Genomic DNA, 26,168 nt, shown 5'->3' with positions numbered 1-26,168 from the left:
ACATCCGGGCCGCCGTTTCCGGCGCTTCCCAGCAGCGCGCGCCTGCGCGCCGGGGTCCCGCGGGCCGGGCCGGGCCGGGAGTCTGCGCCGGACGGCGCTGCGCTTGCGGGCCCTGGGGCTAGAGCTCCGCCTGCTGCAGTCGCCGCCTCCCATCGCCTGCAGTTGAGACGCGCAGCTACGGCCGTAGGATGAGCGCAGGTCCTCACGCGTGTACTGCACGCTCGGTGCCGCAGATCCAGGGCCAGTGCTCCAGACCTGAGCCCCACACTGCAGCCCCGGCGTGCAGGGCTGCGGGCCCGACGCCCAGTACCGCAGCCCCGGCCTCTAGTCCGGCAGCCCCGACATGCAGGGCAGCAAATGCGTTGTGCAGGCCTGACACCGGAAGAATACTGGGGCCAGTTTGGGAACACTGTCAGGTAGGGTTTCGGTTCTAAATTGGACATCTCCTTACTACAGGTGAAGTTTTCAAAATATCTTCATTTGCAAGGAGTCAGCGGGGGAAGGGCAGACTTTGGGGCAGATGGTTCTGTGTTCTGATTTCAGTCCTGCCGCTCACCATGTGGCACCGGGAACCAGCTCTTCCCAGCCTAATCTCCTCAAGACATAACACCTACTTCAGTGGTTAAATGAGAATGGATGTACTGCACCTGATCTCAGGCGAAATAGCAGGAGGCTGCCTTATTCTGTTTTACTTGTGAGTGTACTCACTGAATTTGAAAGAGTGAAAGCCTACTTACTAGAGGAATAACTAATCCAACCCATCTTTCCAGTTTTGCATAAACACTGCAAACCTTCAAACAACTGTTTACTGTTCTCTGGTTGCTCCGGGGTGAATGAAGCCCATGGGGAAGAAGCATCTTTTTTCTTATTACCCACCATGGATATTTTAAAGAGAGATTAAAAATACAATATGAATTTCAGAGTATCTTGGAGCTTTCCATAAATATACTACTCTAAGGTCATCAAGTGATAGGTTTTGCTTTTGAGTTTGGTAAGATCATAATGAAAATGTCTTTTATTTTGTTTTGTTACATCACCCAGATTCCTAAAATCTGACAATTAAAAGGTGATCCCCAAGGACTTTTATTATCCATCATAATGCCTTCAGTAGAGATTTTATCTCATTTCAGATAAATAGATATTATAAAGACTCTAAAAAAGCAGATCATACACTTGCTCAAATAAAGCAGTCCAATGTTCAGCATCTTTTGGGCAGAAAATACTTATATTTGGCCTATTTATACTAAAGAGTGAGATCTTTTTGTCCTTAATTTTAAAAGATCAAATAGATGATAAACATCTGCTATAAAATAAATCTCTATGCTTCTAATAAAAGAGTAAGTACCTCTATACCTTCTGTAAAGGCTTCCTTTTGAAGTTTAGTAACTTTAGCCTCCCATATGCAAAAAGGGGAAACAAACGGATGTCTCTGGTAATGGACAGAAAGCTTTCCAAGGATATATGAGATTGAACCATGTAAAACTGACAATGTCTAACTACTTTTAACCTAAAAAGAACAATTTCCTATGTTTCAACCTGTACTTGGGTATAAGACATTTTACTTGGAAAATAATACTGAACCTTTAAGAATGTGGTTTGGGTTTTTCCACTTCTTGTACCTCCAGAGCCAGGCTTAGTTTCCTAAAAAATACTGCACAAAGTGTATTGAGGGTGTGACCCCCCCCCCCAATGCAAACACTAAAATGGTGGGATCTAGGCTCTGAAGCCAGACTGCCTGAGTTAGAGTCCTGGCTCGCCCACTTTGTAACTCTGGGATTTTGAGCAGGCAACTCACATTATTTCACTTTCTCATGTGTGAAAATCAAGGTGATAACAATTCCTACCTTGCAGGGTTGTTATAAGGATTGAATTTTAAAAAATGCTGCAATGGATCCTCATTTTTCATGGGTTCTATATTTGCAAATTCACCTAATTGCCAAAGTTTATTTGTAACCTCTAAATCAGTACTTGCAAGTGTGTTCATGGTCACTGAAGGACAGGTGCAGAACAGCATAAAATTTGAATCATCTGGGGCACATGGTCCCTGCTAAGAGGGAGCAAGGTGATGTTCTGCCTTCTCATTTTAGTTCATACCATAAACAAGTCCCATTTTTGTGGTCTATTTAGTGCCATGTTTTTCACATCTTTGTGCTTTTTGTTGATTTCTTTTTTTAAGACTTCTTTTTTTTAAAGATTTTATTTATTTATTTATTTATTTATTTGAGAGAGAGAGAGAGCATGAGTGGGGGAGGGACAGAGGGAGAGAGAATCTCAAGCAGACTCCCCAAAGAGTTGGACATTCAACCAACTGAGCCACCCAGGCGCACCTTTTGTTGATGATTTCACTGTTTTAAATGGTCCCCAAACCTAGTGCTAAGGGCTATCTAGTGTTCCTGCTCAGGAGGAGGCCTTGGCTCCCAGGCTGCTTCCCCTGGGACCGTGGTCTCCACACCTGAAATCAGCCCCTGCCCCCTACCCCTGCCTCCCTCACTTCCCCTGATCGCAGGAAAGCAAGAGTAAACGAGGCAAAGACCAGGCCAGAGAGGAGAGCCTGGGTCAGGGAGACAGAGGTTTCCCCGCTGGGGGAGTGGGCCATGGGAGCTGAAGACTGGTCCTTTCTGCAGGCCCAGCCCACACTCCAGATGGGAGCCTCCATCCTGTGTCAGGAACTCTGCACAAACCACCACCCCTTATTCCCACTTTGGATGAATGAGGCTTGGTTCCCAGAGGGCTGCTTAGGAGAGGAACATCATACAGGGATGTGGGAGCCCTTCCCTTGTCACAGCATTTCCAGCATTTTTTTTCTTTAAATTTTTTTGTTGTTATGTTAATCACCATACATTACATCATTAGTTTTTGATGAAGTGTTCCATGATTCATTGTCTGTGCATAACACCCAGTGCTCCACGCAGAATGTGCCCTCTTTAATACCCATCACCAGGCTAACCCATCCCCCCACCCCCCCTCCCCTCTAGAACCCTCAGTTTGTTTTTCAGAGTCCATCGTCTCTCATGGTTCGTCTCCCCCTCTGACTTACTCCCCTTCATTCTTCCCCTCCTGCTAACTTCTTTTTTTTTCTTAACATATATTTCATTATTTATTTCAGAGGTACAGATCTGTGTTTCAACAGTCTTGCACACTTCACAGCACTCACCGTAGCACACACCCTCCCCAATGTCTATCACCCAGCCACCCCATCCCTCCCACCCCCCATCACTCCAGCAACCCTCAGTTTGTTCCCTGAGATTAAGAATTCCTCTTATCAGTGAGGTCATCTGATACATGTGTTTCTCTGATTGACTTATTTCACTCAGCATAACACCCTCCAGTTCCATCCACGTCGTTGCAAATAGCAAGATTGCATTCCTTTTGACAGCTGCATAATATTCCATTGTGTATATATACCACCTCTTCTTTATCCATTCATCTGTCGATGGACATCTTGGCTCTTTCCACAGTTTGGCTATTGTGGACATTGCTGCTATAAACATTGGGGTGCACGTACCCCTTCGAATCCCTACATTTGTATCTTTGGGGTAAATACCCAGTAGTGCAATTGCTGGATCGTATGGTAGCTCTATTTTCAACTGTTTGAGGAACCTCCATACTGTTTTCCAGAGTGGTTGCACCAGCTTGCATTCCCACCAACAGTGTAGGAGGGTTCCCCTTTCTCCACAGCCCCGCCAACATCTGTCATTTCCTGATTTGTTAATTTTAGCCATTCTGATTGGTGAGAGGTGGTATCTCATTGAGGTTTTGATTTGGATTTCCCTGATGCCGAGCGATGTTGAGCACTTTTTCATGTGCCTGTTGGCCTTTTGGATGTCTCCTTTGGAAAAATGTCTGTTCGTGTCTTCTGCCTATTTCTTGATTGGATTATTTGTTCTTTGGGTGTTGAGTTTGATAAGTTCTTTATAGATTTTGGATACTAGCCCTTTATCTGCTATGTCATTTGCAAATATTTTCTCCCATTCTGTCGGTTGTCTTTTGGTTTTGTGGACTGTTTATTTTGCTGTGCAAACACTTTTTATCTTGATGAAATCCCAATAGTTCATTTTTGCCCTTGCTTCCCTTGCCTTTGGTGATGTTTCTAGGAAGAAGTTGCTGTGGCTGAGGTCAAAGAGGTTGCTGCCTGTGTTCTCCTTTAGGATTTGGATGGACTCCTGTCTCACATTGAGGTCTTTCAACCATTTGGAGTCTATTTTTGTGTGTGGTGTAAGGAAATGGTCCAGTTTCATTCTTCTGCATGTGGCTGTCCAATTTTCCCAACACCATTTGTTGAAGAGACTGTCTCTTTTCCATTGGACATTCTTTCCTGCTTTGTCAAAGATGAGTTGACCATAGAGTTGAGGGTCCATTTCTGGGCTCTCGATTCTGTTCCACTGATCTATGTGTCTGTTTTTGTGCCAGTACCATACTGTCGTGATGATGACAGCTTTGTAATAGAGCTGGAAGTCCGAAATTGTGATGCCGCCAGCTTTGCTTTTCTTTTTCAACATTCCTCTGGCTATTCGGGGTCTCTTCTGGTTCCATACAAATTTTAGGATTATTTGTTCCATTTCTTTAAAAAAAGTGGATGGTATTTTGAGGGGGATTGCATTGAATGTGTAGATTGCTCTAGGTAGCATTGACATCTTCACAATGTTCTTCCAATCCATGAGCATGGAACGTTTTTCTATTTCTTTGTGTCTTCCTCAATTTCTTTCATGAGTATTTTATAGTTTTCTGAGTACAGATCCTTTGCCTGTTTGGTTAGATTTATTCCTAGGTATCTTATGGTTTTGGGTGCAATTGTAAATGGGATCGACTCGTTAATTTGTCTCTCTTCTGTTTTGTTGTTGGTGTATAGGAATGCCACTGATTTTTGTGCATTGATTTTATATCCTGCCACTTTACTGAATTCCTGTATGAGTTCTAGCAGTTTTGGGGTGGAGTCTTTTGGGTTTTCCACATACAGTATCATATCATCTGCAAACAGTGAGAGTTTGACTTCCTCTTTGCCGATTTGGATGCCTTTGATTTCTTTTTGTTGTCTGATTGCTGTGCCTAGGACTTCTAATACTATGTTGAATAGCAGTGGTGAGAGTGGACATCCCTGCCGCGTTCCTGACCTTAGGGGGAAAGCTCTCAGCTTTTCCCCATTGAGAATGATATTCGCTGTAGGTTTTTCATAGATGGCTTTTATGATATTGAGGTATGTACCCTCTATCCCTGTACTCTGAAGAGTTTTGATCAAGAAAGGATGCTGTACTTTGTCAAATGCTTTTTCTGCATCTATTGAGAGGATCATATGATTCTTGCTCTTTCTTTTGTTAATGTATTGTATCACGTTTATTGATTTGCGGATGTTGAACCAACCTTGCAGCCCAGGGATAAATCCCACTTGGTCGTGGTGAATAATCCTTTTAATGTACTGTTGGGTCCTATTGGCTAGTATTTTGGTGAGAATTTTTGCATCCATGTTCTTCAAGGATATTGGTCTGTAATTCTCCTTTTTGATGGGGTCTTTGTCTGGTTTTGGGATCAAGGTAATGGTGGCCTCATAAAATGAGTTTGGAAGTTTTCCTTCCATTTCTATTTTTTGGAACAGTTTCAGGAGAATAGGTATTAATTTTTCTTTAAATGTTTGGTAGAATTCCCCTGGGAAGCCATCTGGCCCTGGGCTTTTGTTTGTTGGGAGATTTTTGATGACTGCTTCAATTTCCTTTGTGGTAATAGGTCTGTTCAGGTTTTCTATTTCTTCCTGGTTCACTTTTGGTAGTTGATATGTCTCTAGGAATGCATCCATTTCTTCCAGGTTATCTAATTTGCTGGCTTATAGTTGCTCATGATATGTTCTTATAATTGTATGTCTTTGGTGTTGGTTGTGATCTCTCCTCTTTCATTCATGATTTTGTTGATTTGGGTCATTTCTCTTTTCTTTTTGATAAGTCTGGCTAGGGGTTTATCAGTCTTGTTAATTCTTCCACAGAGCCAGCTCCTAGTTTCGTTGATCTGTTCTACTGTTCTTTTGGTTTCTCTTTCATTGATTTCTGCTCTGATCTTTATTATTTCTCTTTTCCTGCTGGGTTTAGGCTTTATTTGCTGTTCTTTCTCCAGCTCCTTTAGGTGTAGGGTTAGGTTGTGTATTTGAGACCTTTCTTGTTTCTTGAGAAAGGCTTGTATTGCTATATACTTTCCTCTTAGGACTGCCTTCGCTGTATCCCAAAGATTTTGAACAGTTGTGTTTTCATTTTCATTGGTTTCCATGAATTTTTTTAATTCTTCTTTAAATTCCTGGTTGACCCATTCTTTAGTAGGATGCTCTTTAGCCTCCATGTATTTGAGTTCTTTCTGACTTTCGTCTTGTGATTGAGTTCTAGGTTCAAAGCATTGTGGTCTGAAAATATGCAGGGAATAATCCCAATCTTTTGGTACCGGTTGAGACCTGATTTGTGACCTAGGATGTGATCTATTCTGGAGAACGTTCCATGGGCACTAGAGAAGAATGTGTATTCCCTTGCTTTGGGATGGAATGTTCCGAATATGTCTCTGAAGTCCATTTGGTCCAGTGTGTCATTTAAAGTCTTTATTTGCTTGTTGATCTTTTGCTTAGATGATCTGTCCATTTCAGTCAGGGGGGTGTTAAAGTCCCCCACTATTATTGTATTGTTGTCAATGTGTTTCTTTGCTTTTGTTATTAATTGCCTTATATAATTGGCTCCTCCCATGTTAGGGGCATGGATATTTACAATTGTTAGATCTTCTTGTTGGATAGACCCTTTAAGTCGGATATAGTGTCCTTCCTCATCTCTTATTACAGTCTTTGTTTTAAAATCTAATTTGTCTGAGCTAAGGATTGCCACCCCAGCTTTCTTTTGGTGTCCATTAGCATGTTAAATGGTTTTCCACCCCCTCACTTTCAATCTGGGGGCGTCTTTGGGTCTAAAATGAGTCTCTTGCAGACAGCATATGGATGGGTCTTGTTTTTTAATCCAATCTGATAGCCTGTGTCTTTTGATTGGGGCATTGAGCCCATTTACATTCAGGGTAACTATTGAAAGGTATGAATTTAGTGCCATTGTATTGCCTGTAAGATGACTGTTACTGTATATTGTCTGTGTTCCTTTCTGGCCTGTGCTGCTTTTAGGCTCTCTCTTTGCTTAGAGGACCCCTTTCAATATTTCTTGGAGGGCTGGTTTTGTGTTTGCAAATTCTTTTAGTGTTTGTTTGTCCTGGAAGCTTTTTATCTCTCCTCCTATTTTCAATGACAGCCTAGCTGGATATAGTATTCTTGGTTGCGTATTTTTCTCGTTTAGTGCTCTGAAGATATCATGCCAGGTCTCTGTGGATAGGTCTGTTGCCAGTCTAATGTTTCTACCTTTATAGGTTACATATCTCTTCTCCCGAGCTGCTTTCAAGATTTTCTCTTTGTCTCTGAGACTTGTAAGTTTTACTATTAGATGTCCGGGTGTTGACCTATTTTTATTGATTTTGAGAGGGTTCTCTGTGCCTCCTGGATTTTGATGCCTGTTTCCTTCCCCACATTAGGGAAGTTCTCTGCTATAATTTGCTCCAATATACCTACTGCCCCTCTCTCTCTTTCTTCTTCTTCTGGGATCCCAATTATTCTAATGTTGTTTCATCTTATCGTATCGTTTATCTCTCAAATTCTGCCCTCGTGATCCAGTAGTTGTTTATCTCTTTCTCAGCTTCTTTATTTTCCATCATTTGGTCTTCTATATCGCTGATTCTCTCTTCTGCCTCATTTATCCTAGCAGTTAATGCCCCCATTTTTGATTGCACATCATTAATAGCCTTTTGATTTCAACTTGGTTAGATTTTAGTTCTTTTATTTCTCCAGGAAAGTTTTCTCTAATAACTTCCATGCTTTTTTCAAGCCCAGCTAGTATCTTTAAAATCATGATTCTGAACTCTAGGTCCGACATCGTATTAATGTCCGTATTGAGCAGGTCCCTGGCAGATGGTACTACCCCTTGTTCTTTTTGCTGAGGTGATTTTTTTCGTCTTGTCATTTTGTCCAGAGGAGAACAGATGAATGAGAGAACAAAATGCTAACAGGTTAACAACGTCTCCAGAAAATATACTCTAAACAAATCAGAAAAGACCTGAAACCAGGGGAAAAGAAAGGGAAAGAAAGAAAAAAGAAAGAGAAAAAAAAAGAAAAAGAGAAACAAACAAAAACAGAACAAAACAAAAAAAAACAGAATATGATCAAATATGATCAGGCTAGTGCATAGATCAGTGCCACACACTAGATTTTGGGTGTATTTTGGTCTGTTAGGAGAAAGTGCCTCCTAAAATTTTAAGGAAAGAAAGACTTATGTATGTACAAAATAAGGGTTGATATAATGAAGGGATGGAAGATGACTGTAAAGATGAAAATTATAAAAGATTTTATAAAAGGAATTGATAAGTTGTTTGAAAAAAGAAAGAAGATATTAAAAAAAAGGGGGAGAGAATGTGATCAGGCAGGAGACTAGAACAAAGCCATACACTAATGATTTAGGGTATATTTTGATCTCTTAGAAGAAACTGTATCTCAAAATTTTAGAGAGAGAACAACTTATCTATACATGCCAAAAATAAGAGTAACTACTATGAAGGGGTAGAATATGACTCTAAAAATGAAAAATAAAAATGTTTTTTTAAAAAAAGGATTGATAAGATGTTGGTTGAAAAAGGGAAAAAGAAAAATTCAAAAAAAAAACAGTTAAAAAATTAACTTTGAAAGACTAATGAATCCTGGTAAAAAAGCCATGAATTCTATGTGCAGTATTCCCCTAGCGCTGGAGTTCTCCCGTCCTCCTTGATCGGTAAACTTGGTCTTGGCTTGCTGGCTGTTCGTGCTGATCTTCTGGGGGAGGGGCCTGTTGCCGTGGTTCCCAAATGTCTTTGCCGGAGGCGAAATTGCCCCGCCTTTGTGAGTCCAGGCTAAGCAAGCTGCTTGGGTTTGCTCTCGGGAGCTTTTGTTCCCTGCAAGCTCTCGGTACAGCCTTGGAGGACGAGAGTGAAAATGGTGGCCTCCCAATCTCCACCCGGAGGAGCCGAGAACTCGGGGCCCCGCTCCTCAGTGCGCCCCCAGAGAAAAGCAGTCAGTCCCGTGTCCCCGGTCTCCGGCCGCACTCCGTGCTCACCCGGCCTGTGACCCAAGCGTTTCTATCTCTGGCACCCGACCCCGTGTGGAGTCTCCAAACCCAGCAGATCCCTGCGGTGCGCTCCCGTGCCGCTCCTCCCCGGGGAGGAAGGGGAGTCTCCCCGGATCTGCTGCTTGTTGGGTCCCTGCTGGAGGAGCAGTGGCCCGACTGGGCCGCGGATCACAGTTTATGGCCACCCCGAGCTGAGAGCCCGCGCCTCGGCTCCGTCTCTGCAGCCGGCTTCCCCGCTCCGATCCCTGGGAGCTCTGCCGCACTCAGGCACCCCCGGTCTTTCTGTGACCCCGAGGGTCCTGAGACCACGCTGTCCCGCGAGGGTTCCACCCCCCGCTTAGCCACTGGAGCGACGTCCCTCCGCGGAGCCGACTTCTAAAAGTTCTGATTTTGTGCTCCGCGGCTCTAGCACTTGCCAGAAGCGGCCGACGGAGGCCCCCTCCCCCGCCGTCTATCCTCCCAAATATCGCCTCGGATTCACTTCTCCGCACGTCCTACCTTCCAGTAAGTGGTCGCTTCTCTGTTCAGAGAGTTGTTGCTACTCTTCTCTTTGATCTCCTGTTGAGTTCGTAGGTGTTCAGAATGAATTCCTGAGACCAGACGAAATCCGGGTCTCCTGCTCCTCCGCCACCTTGCCAGTCACCCATTTCCAGCATTTTGAAAGAAGCTACTGTAGAACTTTTGAAATGTCCTGTTCCCTCCTCTAAGATCTCATGTAGCCCTTGGTAGGAAGTATCAAATGTGTCCAATACTCTTAAGCATTCAGGTAGGAAATGACACTTGAAATCGAATTAGAAGTATCTTGGAAAGAGTGCAGAACCCCCAAGTTTGGATAGATGGAGTAATGTTTAATCATTGGTCTTTTACTCTCTCTCATGAGCTTGTCTCAACCACTCCTCTGAACATGGTAGCAAATCCTGATACAAGTAGTAACATCGGATCCTCCTTCAGGACTAACCACCCCCCCCCCCACTTTGTGAAGGAACAAATCAGTAACCAGTGAGCAGGTCTGTGGCCAGTGTTACCCAAGTGCTTCCCAGCAGAAGGGGTCTGGGTCAGAGGGGAACAAGTTGGGCCTGAGCAGAGGGAACAGGACTGCTTGCGAAGGTGTGGGTGGAAAGCGGACGTTCCTGTAGTTGCTTAGAAGTTATAGAACTGAGCTGAGAAGACACGAGACAGGCCTCGGGAAAAACAGCCTAAGTTTTAATCATGCTTCCTATTTTTCCAAAGAGACCTTAATTCTCCCTGTCGCATTTCCTTGTTCTGTTCCTGACATCCCCCCAGAAACAGAGTGAGCTGCTCTGGCCACCACTGCCAGGAAGGCGACAGGAGGGAGGTGGCCAATTACAACAGAGCGCCAGCCCCATCCCCACACTTCCGCTGAGGCAGCAGGGATCCTGAGCTGATCCAGAGGCACTCCTGCCCGAAGGGAAGGCACATGTGGAGGCCAGTAAGTCCCAGGGTTTGAGAAGGCCAGCGATCCCAGGAGATACAAGGTGTGCAGGTGGTCACCATCACCTCTGGCTGGTAGGTCCAGTCTGGCCCCACCTGCAGCCACTCTCCATGCGCTGGCTGGGGAGGCCCTTTAATTTTTTTATTTATTTCTTAATTTTTTGGTGTGGAGGAGGTCCTTTTTAATCTGTTCCACTCATTCTTCTGTTTAAAAACTTTCCACTCCCCCCATGTTTTTAGAATAAAGACCACAGCGATAGTCGTAAAGGACAGAGTAAGTTAGCATAATGTAGAGAACTGTTCAGTCTTCTTTCCAGCCTCATGCATTACCACATTCTTTGCACAACCCATGCATGTGCACACATGGGTACATGCATACACACACTGTATAAACACTCAGAAACTCACATGATTAGCCAGACCACCCTGCTCAAAGTCTGTGAAATCTGTGCCCCACCCAAAAGCCTTTCTCTACTCAGTTCTCGTTGCTTGAAATCTTACTTCCCCAAAATGCCTTGTACCCCACCCCTAATGCCTACAAACTTCTTTTCTTGGCCAGTTCTCACTTGACCTGTGGGTCTCCTTGGAGAGCCTTCCCGGACCTCCCAAGATACGGCCAGGTGCCCCTCCCCGTGCCCTCCTAGCTGCTCTGTCCATCCCCCACAGACTCAGCAATCACTCTGCTGATGTCTGTCCCCAGTCAGCTGCCCCCTGAGACCACCTGGTTCGTGTCCTGGCCCCATCCCGGGGCTGAGAGCCCGGCGCTGGATGGAAGCTCAGCATGGGTTCCTCTAATGAATGAGTAACAATAACTAGAGCATGTTAAAGAATCTGAGGTATAAATTGCTTCTGTATGACATCTAGGGTTGACTATAGAGGAGAAAATAAATCCAGTTAATTAACGAACAGTTATTTCTTGAGTACGTCCTGTGTGGCAGTGCTGCCTGGGTTGGCAGCATATGTCCACGGACGAGTGACAGAAGCCCTGTCCCACCCGGTGATGGAGCTGGCTAGAAGAGAAGAGGCTGTAACAAGTCATTATAATGGGCAAACTGTGGTTCAGCCAAGCCATGGAATATTACTCATCCCTAAAAAGAAACAAGCTATCAAGTCATGAAAAGACATGGAAGAACCTTAAATGCACATTACTAAGTGAAAGAAGCCAATCTGAAAAGGCTACATCCTGTATGATTCCAACCACATGACATTCTGAAGAAGGCAAAACTACAGACGGTGGAAAGATCAGTGTTTGCCAGGGCCTGGGGAGAGGGGTGAACAGGTAGAGCACAAGGGGCCTTTAGGGCAGTGAAACTGTTCTGTATGACACTGTCGTGGGGGATACATGTTGTCACACTTTTATCAAAACCCATAGAATGTACAACACAAGGAAAAAACCCTGGTGTAGAAGACGGACCTCAGTAACAATGTATCAGTTGGCTCATCAGTTTTAACAAACACCAACAAGCCCTAATGCAAAATGTTCATAGTGGGGGAAACAGGTACCGGGGAGGCAATATATGGGAACTCTCTACTTTCTGCCCTTTATCCAGGAAACCTAAAACTGCTCCAAAAATGTATTAATTTAAAAAATAATAATATACCACTGAGTTAGTTGTATTTGTGAGCGTAGCTCTGTAAGGACATGCAGGTTTCCGCAAGAGCTGTGCCTGGGACCTCTGCTGGTCTCCGCGAGCAGGAGAGGCCACTGAGACCTCAGGAACGAGTGGGCACAGACCGCGGAGAGGGGCTCCAGGAGGAGGGCAATGCTCATGCGAGGCCTCGAGCTGAGAGGGAACTTAGCGTATTTGAAACAGGAAGAAAGTTGTGAGTGTATGTTGTTTGGCTGGTATGAGCAGCACAGCAGGGAGAAGCGAGTTAGGGGAGGTGGGAAGGAGCTGACTGGGGAAGCGTTGCAGACCGTCGTCTTGGTCGGTTTGGGCCATCACAACAGATACCAGACTGCGCAGCTTAGGGAAATTTCTGTCCCACAGCTCTGCAGGTTGGAAGTCCAAGACCAAGGTGCTAGCTGATTCGGTGTCAGGTGAGGGCCCAGTTCTTGGCTTGTGGACGGTCAACTTCTCCCGGTGTCCTCACAGGCTGGACAGAAAGGAAGCTCTGATGTCTCCCTCTTTTTATAAAGGCGTTAATTCCATCATGGGAGCACCACTCTTGTGGCCTAATCTACCCTGATCTCCCCCGGAGGCTCCCTCCAAATACTATCGCCTTGGGGATTAGGGCTTCGACATAGGAAGTTTGGAGGGACATAAACATTCAGCCCATAGCAAGCTTGTTAAGGATCTGGAATTGTCACCTCTGAAAGATGGGAGGCCATTGAATTTGTCACATCAGATGCGAATGGGACACATCAGATTTGTGGTTTTTAGAAAGCTCGCTCACTCAGGACACCTGGGTGGCTCAGTCAGTTAAGCACCTGTCTTTGGCTCAGGTCATGATCCCAGGGTCCTGGGATCGAGCCCCAAGTTGGCCTCCCTGCTCAGTGGGAAGCCTGCTTCTCCTTCTCCCTCTGCTCCTCTCACCTGTGCGCTTTCTCTCTCTCTCTCTGACAGATAAATAAAATCTTTAAAAAAAAAAAAAAGAAAGCTCATTCACTCATGCTTGGAAAGTGGGTCTCAGAGGGTGGGTGTGGATGTGCACCATCTCTTAGGGTGTGTATGGTAGGCCAGAGGAGGGAGGGGCACCGTGCCTTAGACAGGGACGGCGTGGAAATGGGCAGAGCGAACAGTCACCAGACTAACGATGGGATCCGCAGGCCTTGATGGCTCGCAGAGAGGGTAGCAGTGGAGGGGGGCTCCCGGGGCGGGCACGGAGCATGGTGCACAGATGGACTGGAGATGGAAATTTGGGGGGCATCTGGGTGGAGCCCTAGTGGTGCAGAAAACCCCCGAGGAAGTGTGTGGGCGGAAGAGACGTGTGCACAAAGGAGAGGAGCAGTGAGTGGAGGGTGGGGAAGTGGTGCAGTGTCTAAAATAAGCAAGGTGGCTGGACTCAACATCGGCCACCACAGCGCCTGCGCACTTCTGTAGCTCTCCTTTCAGAGGACTAGTGAGTATTCGAATGACCCGACTAAAGCAAGCATTTTCTCTGCCATGGTTGCTCATGGAACATCACCCCATTACCGAAGAAAAGATCCAGAATCTTTGCTGCTTGCGCATTGAGTATGTCCAGCGAAGCCCGATTCGCCTTGACACTCAGGTTCACATTTGCTGAGCCATGTAAGTCACCAAATGGTGAGTGAGTGAAATATTTTCCCCAGGGACCTGCACTTTGTAGAAAATATTCTGTTTCTAAATTTTGCCCATATGTGTTATTATAAAAAAAAAAGACACAAAGGTGACTTTTCATGGCTATCGGGCATTGTATCTTTCCAAGAGAGAAGTTTTTATACCTCGATGCCCCAGGAGAGAAACTGCCTTCCCCAGATCCTATCTCCTGAAAGGCAGCAGGGGGAACCTGGTACCCTGAGAACAGAACTCTCCTCTTTGCTGGGTCTTTCCGACAACATCTGGTGATGTCGACCGCAGTACCCCTGCTGTGGTCACAGCTATGTTGAAGTGGAGCCCCAGCCACTGCGTTCATGTCCTTCCGAAACTCCTGAAAGTCAGGATTACTTTCCCGAAACTCCTTTGCTAGTCCATGAAGACAAGTCCTTCCATGACTGACGCTTGGAATTAATGAGCCAGCAGTAAACAACTTTTGGGTGTTGATTGCTTAAAAGTGAAAGTAAACTTAGCATTTTGATCATTTATGTCTCCTGATCTATTTGTTAATATCCCAGCACTCAGGTGGCTCATCCAAGGTTACCTGTGAGAGGGGTCAGCCTAGTGACCGAGGACAGGTGAGCACCATTGTGCAGCCCACCGCAAGGCCAGTATTGGGAGCTAAGGCAAGGTCAGCAACAGCCACAACTCGAGATGGGGCGGGGGGAGAGGCCCGTGTGTGTAGCCAGAAAGGCTTAGCAACCTGCACTTTCCTGAGACTGACTTGGCTGATGATCAGGACAGTTTGGCAATAGCTTTTCTCAACGTTGGGGGCTGTCTGTATTTGAATCCTGACTCTCAGCATGACCAGTTCACTTCATGTTTTTCTGTTTTCTTCTCTATAAATTGGGAATCATAATAGAATTAAATAATAGGGCTGTTATAAGGATTAAATGAGATTATACAAGTGGGGGTCTTAGAACAGCACCTGCTACATATCATGAGCTCCATCAAAGAATGATGGATTTTGGCATTGTTTGTTTGGATAAACCATTACTTGTATTCCAGTTTGGCCACTTATTGGGTATGATCTTGTGCAGATGGTTTTGTTTGTTTGTGTTTTAACTTCATGTGTCTCCTTAGGGGGAAAATTTGTTACAGCAGTTTTTTGTTGATTGCCTCTCTGGCAATTCTATTCTCTGGATAAGAAAATGAACTGCAGTTTTGTGCTGGGCATGGCGCCTACTTAAGATTCTTTTTCTTCCCCTCCCTTTGCCCCTTCTTTCTCTCTGTCTCTAAAAACAAAACAAAACAAAACAGCCCAACATATTTAAACGTTCACTTAGGGGCGCCTGGGTGACTCAGTCGTTAAGCGTCTGCCTTTGGCTCAGGTCGTGATCCCGGGGTCCTGGGATCGAGCCCCGCGTCAGGCTCCCTGCTCGGCGGGAAGCCTGCTTCTCCCTCTCCCACTCCCCCTGCTTGTGTTCCCTCTCTCGCTGTGTCTCTCTCTGTCAAATAAATAAAATCTAAAAAAAAAAAAAGTCTCTTATGAAAAAGAAAAAAGTTCACTTAGGGGGGGCGCCTGGGTGGCTCAGTTGGGCATCTGCCTTCAGCTCAGGTCGTGATCCCAGGGTCCTGGGATCGAGCCCCGCATCGGGCTCCCTGCTCGGCGGGGAGCCTGCTTCCCCCTCTCCCTCTATTCCTCGCTCATGCTTGCGCTCTCTCTCTCTCAAATAAATAAAATATTTAAAAAAATAAAAGTTCATTTAGAAATTATGCTGTCTTTCCTCTTCTGTTTTGTTTTTTTAAAGATTATACTTACTTATTTGATGGGGTGGGGGAGGGGAGAGCCCAAGTTGTGGGGGGGGAGGGAGAGGGTGAAGCATGCCCCCCCGCTGAGCAGGGAGCCCGATGCGGGGCTCCATCCCAGGACTCCGGGATCATGACCTGAGCCGAAGACAGACGCTTAACTGACTGAGCCACCCAGGCGCCCCTTCTGTTTTATTTTGTTTTGTTTCGTTTTTTTTTTGTTTTTTGGCCGTCCTTTAGCTGGTTAAGGGTGCAGCAAATAACACCCAAATTAAGAAACTCTTGGTGACCAGAACTCATCTCGGTGGGCTGGGTGGGAGATGGTGAGGATGGGCTCTCAGGTGTCCTCCCCGACGGGGAAAGCCGCCTGTGTTCACCAGCTGCCTCTCCCATGCGGATATATTTATGGAGGCGGAAGTCAGTCAGGGGTAGACTTTTGTGTTGGTGTCAGGGTCACTTGCAGAGGGGCTGGTTACAAACAAAACGTGCAGGTGGCACGATCCAATCCCAGTCTGTGTGACTTCGCCCCTGCCCCACTTGGCCCAGACACCCCACCCGCCCATCTGCACGCTCTTTGTCCTGGGTTTGCACGTGTGCCTCAGCAGACGAAAGGGGTATTCCAATAAGGTGGTTGTATGTGTTTGGAAAGGTGTTTTTATATTTCTTACAACAAATACCAGCTGAATGTGAATCCCGATGTATCACTCATGACCTCTGTGTTCAGACCTTGTGGGTCCACAAGGTGGCGTAATTTTTCCACAAAATAGTCTCAGATGGGGCGGCGGGGGTTGGTAATCTCTCCCTTTTGGGCCTTGCTGGCATTCTGGAGGCAAGCGTTTGCCTGTTTCCTGGTTCCCGTTCACGTGCTGCCTACTGCCCTGGAGTCCAAGGAAGTCCCTTCCTGCACGGCCCAGTGACCGTGTCCCCAAGAGACCTCAGCTGACCGAGGGGGAGGGAAAGTGAGCTCTGCCGATGGGTGGATGGCATAGGGGATTTCATTATCTCCCTCCCTCCCTCCCCCCCTTCCCTCCGAGGCGGTCGCCCAGCCCGACGGTCAGGACAGAATTCTTGAGACCTTTTGCAGTGCAGCTTAGTAAGTTCATTTGAGTAGCGTGAGGACAGGACCCGCGGGCAGAAAGAGTTGCACTTTTGCTGTATGAAGCTGGTGGTTATACGCTTAGCGCTCAAGCAGGAGGGGATGTGCAGGGCGTGGTAGATCATGAATGTCTTCAAATTTCTATTTGTAAAACAACTTTCACGAGATTTCTCTGGTGCCTGTTGTTCGGTTGGCCATTAACTGTTGGTGAGATTTACAGGCCGTCATGAGACCCTTTAAGAATGTAGCAGCCAGCGGGTATTTGATCCTTACAGGAACTGTGCAGGTTACAGGTCAGCCTCCTGGGCTGAAGATGAACATTTTCTGCTTCTCTGCCTCATCCCTCCCCCCCTCCCCCTCCCTCCTTCCCTCTCCTCCCCTCCCTCCCTCCTCCTCTCTCTCTCTTCCTCTCTCCCTCTCCCCCCTTTGCTCTCTCCCCTCCCCCTCCCTCCCTCTCTTTGTTCCTCTCTCCCTCTTTCTCTTCCTCCCTCCCTCCCTCTCTCCCCCTCCTTCCCTTTCCCCCCTTCACTCTCTCCCTTCCCCCCTCCCCCTTCCTCTCTTCCCCCCATTTTCAGGAGCCTCCATCGCCTTTCTTACTTTTGGCCTTGACCTTTGCATTTCTGCCTATGGAGCAGCCCGCAAGTGTCTCTGTAACAGGAAAAAGAGCAAAGGGTCGAGGGCCACCCCTGGGAAATGAGCTCTGTGTCCAGGGCTTTCTGGAAGGACTTCTCGGCCCCGGCGGTCCACAGGAGGACACATGTGTGCCCAGACTGGCTGTGGGTCCTCTGAGTTCTGCTTAGGAGCACCAGCTGGACAGCCAGTGCTTGCATCTTTCTCACGGAATGAGACAAGCGTCTCAGCTAGCGTGGCTGTGGCAATGACCACATCCGAATTTGTGCTTCTAGGTGAACAGTCCAGGGTGACTGGGAATGAGACCCACGGCAGTGCTCAGGGGTTAGGTGGTGGGTTCTGGTCTTAAAGAGCTGGATTCAGGCTCTCAACCCGTACTGCATGATTGGTCTGACGTGCTAGTTCAGCTCTTTGCATCCAGGCTCTTGACGTGTGACGTGCTCGGTGCATCTTAAGGCCTCCGCCGTATACATTAGTACAATGTCATCGTGTTTGTAGCAGCTCGTCTTTGTCCTGTAAGATGTCTCCTTTCAAAATAATTGTAGACTCACAAAATCGTTGCAGGTGTAAGTAGAGTTTGCTTCTACCCTTCCCCTAATTTGCTAATGTTAACATCTTACATAACCAGACCACCGGGATCGAAACCAGGAAGTTGGTGCTGGTGCAATAGTATTACGCACCAATGGACAGACCTCCTTCGGTTCCTCCACCTGTCCTGCCAACACGCTGCTTTCTGGGGCAGAATCCCTTCCGCCTCGTGTTCGGTTGCCGTGTCTCCAGCCTGCGGCAGCTCTACTGCCTTTATTTTTCATAACCTTAACACTTCTGAAGATTAGTGGTCATTTTGTACATGTCCCTGGCTCTGGGGTTAGTCTGATATTTCCTCATGATTAGATTGAGGTTGTGAGAATTCTTTTTTTTTCTTTTTAGCTTTTTATTTCTTTATCAGAGAGAGAGAGCGCGTGCATGTGCATGCAGGAGTGGGGGGGGGGACAGGCAGGGAGAAGCAGACTCCCCGCTGAGCAGGCCCCCCCATACAGCTCTTATCCCAGGACCCCAGGATCATGACCTGAGCCGAAGGTGAAGGCGGATGCTTCACCCACGGAGCCCCCCAGGCGCCCTGAGGCTGTGAGAATTCTTAGAGCATCCTATCAGGAAGGGCATGGTGTGTCTGTATCTTATTGCCGATACTCCTAACTTTGATCCCTTGGGCAGGGTGCCGGTGGCCAGATTCCTTCACTGTAGAATTGCTTTTTTCCAGCGTCATTAATGTCATATCACCTGGGAGGAGATATGTTGGCACTGCAACTGTCATTTCCCCTTATGCCTCCAACGAGTTCAGCATCAGCAGTGAATCTGCTGCACCCAGTATTCCCGCGGTGTTGGCCGAACGGGAACTTTCATCACCCATTCAATATTTATCTCGTCGCATTCTATCTTAAGGCGGAGCTCTCCCCATCTTCCGCATGAACGCATGTATGTACATGTGTGCATGCGTGTATTCATTTACTCATTCATCTAATTATTCAGTTGTAGGACTATGGACTTCTGGGTATTTATTTTACTTTGTGAGTTCGTAATTGCTATCATTATTTGTTTTGTTGCTTAAATTTGTCCCTGACGGGGAGCTCTGCAAGCTGGCTCTTGTGTTCTTTCAATATGCCCTCTTCATTTCTTGCGACTTCCTTAACTTCTGGCACGATGCAGTGTGTTTCCCCCACCCCACCATTTCCCAGGGAACCCCGGTTCCTTTCATGGGAAATGGATGTCTATAAATGGGGATCTGGCCTAGCCCCAGGTGTGTATGTTGCTCCTGTGTACCATCGCCTCCAGGTCACCTGAGCAGGTGGAGCTGGGGGGAGTTTTATACATAACACACCATGAGTTCAGTCTTAGACGCCCACTTTGCCGTCGTCTTTTTCTGAGAGCCAGAAATCTGGCTCTGGTCATCCACAGTGTATTCACGTATTTGCTGGGTCCTGGATGAAATGTAACATAGTTTCAGAACTTCTTGCCCACACTGTTGCGGAAAACACATTTCCTGATGAGAGTATAACATTTGTGTGTAGGTCTCTTCCTCTCAAGCTTTCCATGTGCAGTCGATACACTGTTCTCCAGACTGATACAGGTTAGTTCTTTTCTCCCCCACCCTGCTGTGGTTCTGTCTTCATTCATAACCCAGTAGGGGCATTTCCTGCTGCTGCATTCCATTTGGGATCCCCCAACAGCCCGGCTCATTCTAAGAATTTATTTTTGGCGGAATTGTTCTAAAAGAACCATACCCAAACACACGCAGAGACTTTTCCTCCATTCCCTCCCCCTCCTCCTGCCCCCCATTCCCGCCCACCCCTTGCAGGCAGGTAGCTCATTAATTCCTGGTTTGTGCTTCCTGTGCTGATTTTGCACAAAAGATCAGACACATGTACTTGCCTCACCCCTTCTTTCCTACCTGAGGCTGGCATGTATGCTTTTTTCACTTAATATATTCTGAAATCAGTCCATATCAGTTCTTAGATCTCTCTCTCTCTCTCTCTCTCTCTCTGTTACAAGGGCATAATGCTACGTTGCGTTCCATAGTTTTCTCAATGACTACTTAATTTTTCATTAAAAAACAATGTTGCAATAAGTAACCTAATGCACACACATACATAATTTTTTAATTGTTGGAGTTATGAGTTGTGTACTGCCGTGTCACAAACTGCCCCCGAGCGTAATAGCTTCAAACGGCAAACATCTGTGGGGTCGGAGTCTGTGAGCAGCTTGGCTGGGTCATCGGCTCAGGGTCCCTGCAAGGGTGTGCTTAGGCTGCCGTCAGGCCGGAGGGCAGGGCTGCCGTCTCAGCTGAAGGCTGGGCTGACGGAGGACCCCTCGCAAGCTCCCTTGCGGTGCTGGCCAGAGGCTATCCCTCACGGGTTGTTAGGCTACCAGGTTGGACGGAAGTTGCCCCCCCCATCCTATAATGGACTTTCCATAGGTATTTGATCTCCCTGAATTCCACATCTCTTGTAACAATCTCCCAGATTTGTTTCTTACCCCAGTTCTTCCTTCAAGAGCATTTCTGATGCATGGCAAACTTTTGGGGCTTTGTACGAGTGAGAACATTTATATTACACTCACACTTGAATGACAATTTGAATACAATTTTAACATCCAGAGTTCTTTTCTTTTACTACATTAAAAACATTACACCATTAATCTCGCATATCGTTTTGCTATTGAGAAGTCTTCTGTCTTTTATTCCTTGGTAGGTAGGTGAAGAAATAATTTATCGTTCAGCCAGGAGACTTTTGAGAGTGGAGGGGACACTGCTAATGATTAAGCCTGGACAGTAGGTGTAAACCAGCAAGGTCATAGCTGAACTAAGCCACATGGTTTATTTATTTATAGGTTGTTTGGTCAACCTATTTATAGGTGATTTATTCTTTTGCTCTGGAATCTTTTAGAATTTTCTTTCTGCAGTTGATATTCTTGGGCTCCGCTGTAGTGCTCCTGCACCTGGTTTTCCTTTGTCCCTGCTTGGCCCTCTGTGAATTCTTTATGCCTGAACCCCTGCTCTCCCTCCCACCTTCTCTCTCCGCCCCGCCGCCCACGTCTACGTTCCCTCCACTGATTTCTCATCAGGAACCGTGGACACGAGGACTTAGAAGTCGTGTTCCTGTGTGAGGGTCGGTTGGAGTCCTGAACTGCCAACAGAATGTGCTCTGACCAGTGTGAGCAGAAGAATTTACTGCAGCCTACGAGGTCACGGCAGAACGGGAAGATCTCCAAGATGTGCTTCCGGGACCAGTACCCAACCCCCAGCGGGCCAGGGCGGAGGAGCAAGCTGCCGGCACCGCACCCCTGGCTCACCGCCTGGGCTCCCACTGCCACAGGCGCATGGTTCTCCGCGGTGGGAGCCGCCCCGGTCCCAAGCTGGCTGTTCTGCCAGAGCCTGCCTCCTGGGACACTTCCACAGGGAAGCCTGACTGGCCCGGGGGGGGGGTGCACCAGGAGCCAGAGCTGATCAACAGGGAGCCTGATACCCCTGAAACCAAGACTACGCTATATGCTAACTCACTTGAATTTAAATTAAAAAAGAAAAACAAATGGAGTTCGGGAACTTCCTAAAATCCGTAAAGGCTGTTTAAATCATGTGGGCTGGTTTAGGACACACCTTGCCTCCCTGCAGATGCCCTGGGGAGCCTGCAGTCTCCGCAGTTTTCGGAACTGCCTGTTGGCCGAGTGACCCAGATCTACCCACGATGTCACCTCTAACCTGAGACAGCTGACCCCAACACGGAAAACCGGACACTTCCTTTGAGGGCTTGTCTGACTCTCTTTCTAGAAGAAAAGGGAGACTTTTAAGTTTTAAATGAAATTTGCCGAGTTGTCCCTCATGTGTCCAGAATTTTTCAGGCTATTTTACAAACACTGTTAAGCTCGTCTATTCAATGGAGACATTAGCTCATTGATCCAGAGGGCTTTGGGAGCATCGGTCTAGAAAAAGTATACTTACTACTGAGATACCTTCCCCGCCCCTCAGTTGGCTCACCTACCCCAAGTGTCTTTAAAGACTTGAAGCAACTTCTGAACACTACATCAACAAATTATGAAGTTGGATTCTTCATGAGAAAGGCTTCTAGGGGCGCCTGACTGCCTTAGTCGGGGGAGCGTGTGACTCTTGACCTCGGGGTTCGAGCCCCCACGTTGGGTGTAGAGATTACTTTAAAAAAATAAGAACTTTTTTTTAAAAAAGGCTTTTAGAAGGAAGTGGAGTGGGTTGAATTTAAATGTGGTAAAACTTAAAGATCTGCTGAGCACTCTGTTACTGTGTGTGAGGTACTCCACTTTCTAGGTTAAAATCAAAGCGCAGTAGACTCGTGGCTGGGAAGGGGCCCGGGCATGCCCAGGGCGTGCTCCCGGAGCCTGCTCTAACGTGTTCTGCCCTGTGTTCTTATTTCTCTCTTGGCCAGAAGCAGAGATATTGCGGTGAGGCTCACTGCTGCCCACACAAGCCTTCCAGCTGCCCACTGCTCACCCTTCCCTGACTTACAGCTCAGTCGGGCCCAAAGTACTGTTGCTGAGCCAAACAAAGCACGTTTGGTCTTGGGTTTCTTCGTTTTTCTTCTCTTTTATTAACATATACTGTATTATTTGTTTCAGGGGTACGAGTCTGTGATTCAACAGTCTTACACAATTCACAGCGCTCACCATAGCACATACCCTCCCCAATGCCCATCACCCAGCCACCCCGTCCCTCCCACCCCCCTCCACTTCGTTTGTATTTTTAAACAGTTATAGTCACTAAAAGGTGGCAAGTACATAACTATGGTCACTATACTCGAAGGTATTTAATTGTGCTAGAAAAGATATAAATAAAGCATTTTGACTTCCGAGTAAAGGGAAAATTTCAGACAAAACCCTAGAGCTTGCTTTTACCTAAGTCGCCTTTGTTTCCCTGTGGGATCTGAAGACACATCTCCCTAGAATCTCCCAGAGGAAAGTTAAACAGGGACTCACAATCAGGAGCATGTTCACTGAGAGAATTGTTTGAATTTATGCAGGGTAAGCCTTGGTATGGAAATACACAGCACGGTCAGTGGGAACTTCGGGGTGCCGTTTTTACTTACAGAGAAAAGTCAGAAAGGGCACAAGAGAACTTTCACATCAGGATAAGATTAAAAAGTCACACTGGGGAGGGAGGTGACGGTACGAGAAATAAAATAGTAAAAGGCAGAATTGACTTGTTTAGCCACAACTCATCAGTTCTGGCCTGAAGCACTCACAGAGATTGCTCAGATGGGCCAGTCACCTCGAAACACACGGGCTCACCCGCCCCCCGATTTCCTGCACTAGGAAAACTGGCCCAGAGCTCCTGCGTCCTCCCTGTCCTCCTGGGAACAATTGGCTGCCAGAAGGCACACATCTTCGCCTGAGAACAAACTTGCACAATCCTGGGGAACGCCGCACTGAGTATGTGCCTGGGCAACACATAGTGAGAGATTATTTTATGTGAATTTACAACTATTACCCGGAACTTACATACTGAGGACATGCACTCTGAGGACAAACTATAAGGAGAATTTTGAACTTTTATTTCAGTTTCATCGTTTATGATAATAAAGGTGCGATTGTGAAATCATTTTTGTCTAGTTGGGTAATGAAGTGTCCGAGTTGTTAGAAATGGTGCTGTTCAGTACAAAAGATTCAATCGTGAAAATCAAAGAAATACTGTATTATATACAATAGTAGAAATATCAGTACGGACTCATGATGTTTTAGAAACCTCTCTTTTACTGCTGGGCGCCTACACGGCCAGAAGGGGCTGTCCTGCCAGCAGCGAGAGCCTGCAGGAGCCCCGAGGGTGGGTGCACTCCATTCCCCGCGCACGGAGACGGAGACGGCGCGCCCCGGGAAGGAGGTGTCTCCTTGTTGAGGATAGGAGGTACCATGTGCCAGATCATTTCTGCTGTAAGAAATCAGTGGGATCATATCTGAAGATACCTTTAAAGGGGTCACTAGTGGCCAAAGAAATGATATTCGAGCCAAAAAGAATAACAGGTGAGGGGAATCAAAAAGTATGAGCTTCCAGTTATAAAATAAGCAAGCCATGGGATGTGATGGACAGCATGGTGACTAGTTAATAACAGTGTGTTGAGTATTTGAAAGTTGCTAAGACGGTTGCCTGGCTGGCTCAGTCGTTAAGTGTCTGCCTTCGGCTCAGGTCATGGTCCCAGGGTCCTGGGATCGAACCCCGCATCAGGCTCCCTGCTCTGCGGGAAGCCTGCTTCTCCCTCTCCCACTGCCCCTGCTCGTGTTCCCGCTCTCGCTGTGTCTCTCTCTCTCAAATAAATAAATAAAATCTTTTTAAAAAAAAAGTTGCTAAGAGAGTAGATCTTTTTTTTTTTTTAAAGATTTTATTTATTTGACAGAGAGAGACACAGCGAGAGCAGGAACACGAGCAGGGGCAGTGGGAGAGGGAGAAGCAGGCTTCCCGCAGAGCAGGGAGCCCGATGCGGGGCTCGATCCCAGGACCCTGGGACCATGACCCGAGCCGAAGGCAGACGCTTAATGACTGAGCCACTCAGGCACCCCTAGATCTTTTTCTTTAAAGATTTTATTTATTTGCGAGAGAGAGCATGAGTGGAGGGGAGGGGCAGATGGAGAAGCAGGCTCCCCGCTGAGCAGGGAGCCCGATGCGGGGCTCAATCCCAGGACCCTGAGATCATGGCCTGAACCGAAGGCAGATGCTTAACCGACTGAGCCACTCAGGTGCCCCAAGAGACTAGATCTTAAAATCCTTATCACAAGAAAAAACGTTTTTTAACTGTGGCGATGGATGTTAACCGACTCTCGGTGATCACTTTGCACACATATGAACGTCAAATCAGTATGTCGTACACCTGAAACTCATGTCAATTACACAATAAAAAATAAGATTTACCACTTAACCTCAGACTTGACCCAAATTAAATCCGTCACAAATCCTACTACTTAGCCTTTTGACATCTGCATGTTCACATTGGGTCATAAGATCCAGGATCCTGAGAAAACCCCATTTTCTGCATGAACGCCTGCTCCCCAGACTCTGCTCACTTTTTCTCTTCTGTAAACTCTGATTAAATTTATAGTTATTAGTCACAAATTTATAATCGTTAAGTTAATTGCAACTTTATTGGGTAGACTTCACTCTCCGATAGTGAACTTCCCATTCTGCTTGAGGCGGGTAGCTGTTTCAGACATTTTCCTTTTATTAATACTCTCCCGATATCTAAAACAATGCAGAATGCATGACAAGATTGTTTTCCTTTATTTTTAAGAAATATTTAATTAATTTATTTGAGAGAGCACGGATGGGAAGGGCAAAGGCAGAGAGAGAGAGCATCCCAAGCAAACTCCTCGCTGAGTGCAGAGCCCAACAGGGGCCTTAATCCCACAACCCCAAGATCATGACCTGAGCTGAAACCAAGAGTCAGACGCCCAACCAGCTGAGCCACCCAAGAGGCCCAGCTTGTTTTCCTTTCAAGATAAGTTCATTCCAGTTGTAAAAGTCACCTTAAACAGAGGACCCAAACCAATGTTATTTCAGTAAACACCTTTCTAGTCCTGTCTCCTTCACTATGTATCTGTTTATATTTTGATTTAAACAGGATGAAGTCTTTATCCAATAATGTTTATTGAATGAGTTACATTAATTATTCCAGTTTTGGCAAATGTGTTTTACTTCCACAGTTTTTCATGCCACCAGCCAATGTGGTTAAACATATTTTCTTTAAGGGGTACCTGGCTGGCTCAGTTGGTGGAGTGTGTGACTCTTGATCTCAGGGTCGTGAGTTCAAGCCCCACACTGGACATAAAGCTCACTTTAAAAACAACTTAAAAAATATAATTAAGGGGCACCTGGGTGGCTCAGTCGCTTAAGCATCTGCCTTCAGCTCAGGTCATGATCCCAGGTCCCTGCTCAGTGGGGGGGGGGGTCTGTTTCTCCTGCCACTCCCCCTGCTTGTGCTCGCTCTGTCAAATAAATAAATAAAATCTTAAAATACATATATATAATTAAAAAATTTTTCTCTAGCTAGGGCTGGGGAGAGGGAAGAATGAGCTATGAAAAAACAACTACAAAAACACAAAAAGCAGAATAACCCAAGTTGATAAAACCGCATTAAATCTTTGAAAATTCATGAGTCTATATTTATGCTCAACAAAGAAAAGGCCAGAAAAGAAAACACAACCCACAGTAATCTGTTACACGTGAAACAGCTTTTAAAGCAATCCCTTTCTTGTACAGTCGGGTGGAAGAGAACTGAGCAGGTGTGTCCCGCCTTCCCCGTGGGG

The 26,168-nt window shown here is 46.4% G+C and overlaps 1 long non-coding RNA gene across 1 annotated transcript; it reads left to right on the top strand.

Annotated features, from left to right (window-relative positions):
* Nucleotides 1–101: 101 nt before the first annotated feature.
* Nucleotides 102–23,475, top strand: LOC148164038 (uncharacterized). The gene is made up of 2 exons (XR_015768284.1): nt 102–416; nt 20,976–23,475. It is a non-coding gene; the product is annotated as an uncharacterized LOC148164038 (long non-coding RNA).
* Nucleotides 23,476–26,168: the final 2,693 nt, after the last annotated feature.

Source organism: Eumetopias jubatus, unplaced genomic scaffold (genome assembly GCF_037043125.1).
Source record: "Eumetopias jubatus isolate StellerSeaLion01/CBP00866 unplaced genomic scaffold, mEumJub1_p1.0 scaffold_6, whole genome shotgun sequence".
NCBI lineage: Eukaryota > Metazoa > Chordata > Mammalia > Carnivora > Otariidae > Eumetopias > Eumetopias jubatus.
Note: the sequence above shows the minus strand (reverse complement) of the source record. Positions and strands in the feature narration are given on the sequence as shown.